The sequence below is a fragment of the Pan troglodytes genome, chromosome 3, assembly GCF_028858775.2.
Source record: "Pan troglodytes isolate AG18354 chromosome 3, NHGRI_mPanTro3-v2.0_pri, whole genome shotgun sequence".
Classification (NCBI taxonomy): Eukaryota; Metazoa; Chordata; class Mammalia; order Primates; family Hominidae; genus Pan; species Pan troglodytes.
Genome location: NC_072401.2, coordinates 40,114,132 through 40,120,131, shown reverse-complemented (window position 1 = coordinate 40,120,131; position 6,000 = coordinate 40,114,132).

Genomic DNA, 6,000 nt, shown 5'->3' with positions numbered 1-6,000 from the left:
TGCCTCAGCCTCCCGAGTAGCTGGGACTACAAGCGCCCGCCACCACACCCAGCTCATTTTTTTGTATTTTTAGTAGAGATGGTGTTTCACTATGTTAGGATGGTCTCGATCTCCTGACCTCGTGATCCGCCTGCCTCAGCCTCCCAAAGTGTTGGGATTACAGGCGTGAGCCACCTCGCCCGCCCTAATTTTTGTATTTTTTGTAGAGATTGGGTTTCGCCATGTACGCAAGCTGGTCTCCTGGGTTCAAGCAATCCACCTGCCTCGGGCTCCCAAAGTGCTGGGATTACAGGCGTAAGCCACCGCGCCCTGCCCTACTTTTATTCACTGCATTTAAAACATACTTTTTGAAGGTAGTTGAGTACTTACTTGGTTCTTTTACATGGTCCACCCCAACTTCCATTCTTCTTACATTATGACTAATTATTGGTTGCTTAATGAGCTTACTAAAAATGTTTTTTTTTAAATTTTATTATTATTATACTTTAAGTTTTAGGGTACATGTGCACAACGTGCAGGTTTGTTACATACGTATACATGTGCCATGTTGGTGTAAAAATGGTTCTTTACATCTTTTTCTATTTGATTAGTTTTCTTTTTCTACTAGTTCTTCCTAGTTTTGCTAATTCCTTCTTTGCACTTCATCGCAATGTAATTACACACATAAGATGTATGTGATAACCTATCAATTTATTTTGTTGATCTCCATTCTGGAGTATTTCACAGTTCTGGTCCTATGGACGGGAATGGCTGCATGTAAGGCTGCTGCACAACTGGCATTCTGGACTTCATTCACCCCAGAAATAGCCAGCTCCTGTGTTGTATCCCGTTTCATTTGCATGACTTACTCTCCTCCATTTTGGAGGAGTGTATCACTCAGGTGCTTCCTGAGAAAATCCAAATGGAAGACAAAATTTGAGATCTTGAGTATCTGACAATATCTAACTTTTCACTCAAAACTTTATTTTTTATATATTTATTTTTTAAGAGACAGGGTCTCACTCTGTTATCCAGGCCGGGGTGCAGTAGCACAATCATGGCTCACTGCAGCCTTGACCTCCTGGTCTCAAGAGATCCTCTTGCCTGAGCAACACCACACCTGGTGTTTTTTTTGTTTTGTTTTGTTTTGTTTTGGCAGAGATGTTGCCAAAAAACAAACAAACAAACAGAAAACAGGTGTGGTGTTTCTCAGGCAACACTATGTTGCCCAAGCTGATCTTGAACCCCTGGCCTGTAACACTCCTCCTGCCTCGGCCTCCCAAAGTGCTGGGATTACAGGCATGAGCCACCACGCTTGGCCTCACTCAGAACTTAGAAGTCATTGCTTCCTTGTCTTGTAGTTTCACATGTTGTTGAGAAAGTTGATGCCATTCTTATTCCCAATTCATTTAGTTTTTTGTGTTTTTTTTTTCCACAGACGTAGTATTTTACCTTTGAAGACGGTTGTATTTTCAGGTTTTCTTCTCCCTGTAGTTGAAACTATTTTGATCTTGGTCGTTAGTGTTGGGAAACAATCTTTAAAAATCTAGTGAAACTTAAAGTTGCCATGTTTTGGAACTCACTGGGTGAAAACTTAGCTTTCTCATTGGAAAAACTTCTCTTCTAAAGTCTGAATCCCTTTGAAGTTCTTTTCTCTGGGAACACCGAATTTCTATAGAAAAGGATCTTTCCTCCTCCTCCCTGAGACGTAACTGTAAGCATTGTAGAAACTAAGAATCTACCATCCTGTATAATTAGTTGATCTTCATTTTCAGTTTATGCCTGGCATTTCTCAGTCTGAAGATTTCTGTTTCAAATTCTCAAAGAGCACTTTTCCTTCCATGTTAAGAGCACAGTAGTAACCTAGTTACCTATCTCACTGGGTAGAAATAATACAAACTTTTTTTTTTTTTTTTTTGAGACAGAGTCTCACTCTGTCGCCCAGGCTGGAGTGCAATGGCGCGATCTCGACTCACTGCAAGCTCTTTCTCCCGGGTTCACGCCATTCTCCGGCCTCAGCCTTCCAAGTAGCTGGGACTACAGGCGCCCACCACCACGCCCGGCTGATTTTTTGTATTTTTAGTAGAGACGGGGTTTCACCGTGTTAGTCTCGTGATCCGCCCACCTCGGCCTCCCAAAGTGCTAGGATTACAGGCTTGAGCCACCACGCCCGGCCTAAGAATACAAACTTTTAACCAATCTCCATTCTCAGTCATTCTGTAGGGCCTGTTTTTCTCCACTGTCTAGTTCTAAGCTGTAAGGAGTAAACTGGCTTGCTTCTCATCAGTATTCCCACAGTTAGGTTTGAACTTGCTCTACTGTACTATGTCAGTACATATTTTCCGTCCACTTTCCATCTTCTAAAAGTATTTTGACCTTTTATCTACCATTCTTTGTCCTTAGAGCTTTGTATCTCTAAATGTCATTTTGCTTAAGTCTCAAGACACAACTATAGTATTAAAACATTTGTGCTATCCACCATGTTTAATCAGAAGTCCATGGACCAATATTGTAACAGAGAAAAATCAGAAACAATCTAGATACCTAATAGGTTAACTGCCATAAAATATGGCAGCCCTACTCAATGGTCTCCTTATAGTCATTCAAATGTTTATGTAAAGAAACTTTAAAGAACTATAATTTCCATGTTTTTAAAAGATGAATATTAACAATTATATGCCCAGCTGGAGTATTAGCTCATTTTTACTGAGCTAAAAATAGTACACTGAAAGAATACTTCAGAATACTAAGTGAATTCAAGGAGGTATGGTTACAGCTTATGATTTCGGAAATGAGCACATTTTTATTACTAAAATTGCTTAGGAAAATAAAAGCAAAGCAAGCAGTTTAAGAGAGAAAACCTGAGTTCTTAGTTTGACAATGCCAGTCATCATAATCTGGAAGGGCCAGGCCCAAACTGTAAGAGACAAAGAACAAGAAAAGGGGCCAGGCATGGTGGCTCACACCTGTAAATCCCAGCACTTTGGGAGGCCGAGGCAGGCGGGATCACCTGAGGTCAAGAGTTCAAGACCAACATGGAGAAACTCCGTCTCTACTAAAAATAAAAAATTAGCCAGGCATGGTGGCACATGCCTGTAATCCCAGCTGAGGCAGGAGAATCGCTTGAACCCGGGAGGCGGAGGTTGTGGTGAGCCATGATCGAGCCATTGCACTCCAGCCTGGGAAACGTGAGCAAACTCCGTCTCAAAAAGAAAAGAAAAGAAAAGAAAAGGATAAGGAAGCAATCTATTCAGGATGCAGTATTTTTCAAATGCGATGGGAAACAGAGTAGGGAAAAGAGGAGAAATACACAAACATATTTAAATAGTTTAGGGGATGAAGTACTGAAGGGAAGAACATCTAGATGAAGGGAAAAAAAAAAAAACTGAAATAAGACAATGGAAAGTAGTAAAGAGTACAATAAGTTACCCTTGGGAAAAGAGGAAGCTTCCCAAAGAGAAAAGGCCCGGTGAAGAGTTTTCTTTTTTGGAGACAGGGTCTTGCTTTGCACTTTGTCCAGGCTAGAGTGCAGTGATGCAATCACTGCCCATTGCAGCCTCGACCTCCTGGGCTCAGGTGATCCTCCCATCTCAGTCTCCTGAGTACCTGGGACTACAGGCGCCCATCACCCTGCCCGACTAATTTTTGGCTAATTTTTTTGTAGAGACAGAATTTCAGCATGTTTCCCAGGCTGGTCTTAACTCCTCGGCTCAAGCAATCCACCTGCCTCAGCCTCCCACAGTGCTGGGATTACAGGCATGAGCCTGAAGAGAGTTTTACTGCACTGAATGGGGGACAGAAAGCAGTACTGGCAACATTTTAATCAACTGGACTTTAACAATTTATTTATTTTTGAGATGGAGTCTCCCTCTGTTGCCTAGGCTGGAGTGCAATGGCGTGATCGTGGCTCACTGCAACTTCTGCCTCCCGGGGTCAAGCGATTCTCCTGCCTCCGCTTCCTGAGTAGCTGGGATTACAGGCGCCTGCCACCATGCCCAGCTAAATTTTTGTATTTTTAGTAGAGACAGGGTTTCACCATGCTGGCCTGGCTGGTCTTGAACTCCCGACCTCAGGTGATCCACCCACCTCGGCCTCCCAAATCGCTGGGATTACAGGCATGTGCCACTGTGCCCGACCCTTTAATGATTTTTAACAAATTAAAAGGATTAACAAAGCATTTGGGGCCAAGATTTTTAGCTGTACTCTCTACACAGAATCTTCCCACATAGGCACTTTTATCCTTCCTACTCTGCCCTCAATAGGTTCATAACCTGATTTTCTTTTACCACACCTTGCCTTTTTGTTCTTTTTATAATCTCTCTCACCTATCTCTTAATCTTTTTTTTTTTTTTTTTTTTGAGACAGTCTTGCTCTGTCGCCCAGGCTGGAGTGCAGTGGCGCGATCTCAGCGCACTGCAACCTCCACCTCCCGGGTTCAAGCGATTCTCCTGCCTCAGTCTCCCGAGTAGCTGGGACTACAGACGCACACCACCATGCCTGGCTAATTTTGTATTTTTAGTACAGATGGAGTTTCACCATGTTGGCCAGGCTGGTCTCGAACTCTCACTGTTGCCCAGGCTGAAGTGCAGTAGCATGATCTTGGCTCACTGCAACCTCCGCTCCTGGGGTTCAAGCGATTCTCCTGACTCAGCCGCCAGAGTAGCTGGGACTACAGATGCCCACCACCACACTTGGCTGACTGTTGTATTTTTATTTTTATTTTGAAACGGAGTCTCACTCTGTCTCCCAGGCTGCAGTGGGCTGGAGTGCAGTGGCACAATCTTGGCTCATTGCAACCTCTGCCTATTCAAGCAATTCTCCTGTCTCAACTTCCCAAGTAGCTGAGACTACAGGCACACGTCACCACACTCGTCTACAATTTTTGTATTTTTAGTAGAGACAGGGTTTCACCATGTTGGCCAGGCTGGTCTCGAATTCCTGACCTCATGTAGTCTGCCCGCCTCAACCTCTCAAAGTACTGAAATTACAGGCATGAGCCACTGCGCCCGGCCTGATTTTTATATTTTTAGTAGAGACAGGGTTTCACCATGTTGGCCAGGCTGGTCTTGAACTCCTGACCTCAAGTGATCCACTTGCCTTGGCCTCCCAAAGTGTTGGGATTACAGGCATGAGCCACGGCACCCGGCCTATCTCTTAATCTTCTAATTACTACCTTTGTCTAGGTACCATAGTCCCCTTGTTGCAGTTACTCATTTTCCTTTCCTCTGCCCTCAGTCCAAAGCAATTTTACTTCAGTGAGTGGATGCCCCTTAACTATACATACTTGCCCCCAAAACCATCTGATTTTCTCAAGGTTTTCTGCATGACAGCCCTCCTTTAACCTAAACTCCATTGCTGAGTGAAGATAAAGTTGGGGATAAAAACATGGAGTCAAGAGATAACTAGGTGTAACTGACAGAACAGAAATGAGTTACTTAAACAGGAATAAGCATATTATTTAGTGACCTGGAGGTAACCTAAAAACAAAAATCCATTATTTAAAAACTGTTCTGTGTACTAGTAGTAAAGTTTGGTAGAGAATTAGTTTTTTTCACTATGAACTCTTACTACTGACCTTTTAAAAGCAATGAGTTTATTTGGAATAACAGTCATTTTTCTGAGACGGAGTTTCACTCTTGTTGCCCAGCCTGGAGTGCAATGGCACGATCTCGGCTCACTGCAGCCTCTGCCTCCTGGGTTCCAGTGACTCTCCTGCCTCAGCCTCTCGGGTAGCTGGAATTACAGGTGCCTGCCACCATGCCCAGCTAATTTTTGTATTTTTAGTAGAGACGGGGTTTCGCCATGTTGGCCAGGCTGGTGTAAAACTCCCGACCTCAGGTGACCCCTCGGCCTCCCAAAGTGCTGGGATTACAGGTGGGATCAGGCGTTAGCCATTGCGCCTGGCCTAATACTTTTTTTTTTTTGAGACACAGTCTCGCCCTGTCGCCCAGGCTGAAATGCAATGGTGCAATCTCAGCTCACTGCAACCTCCACCTCCCGGGTTCAAGTGATTCTCCTGCC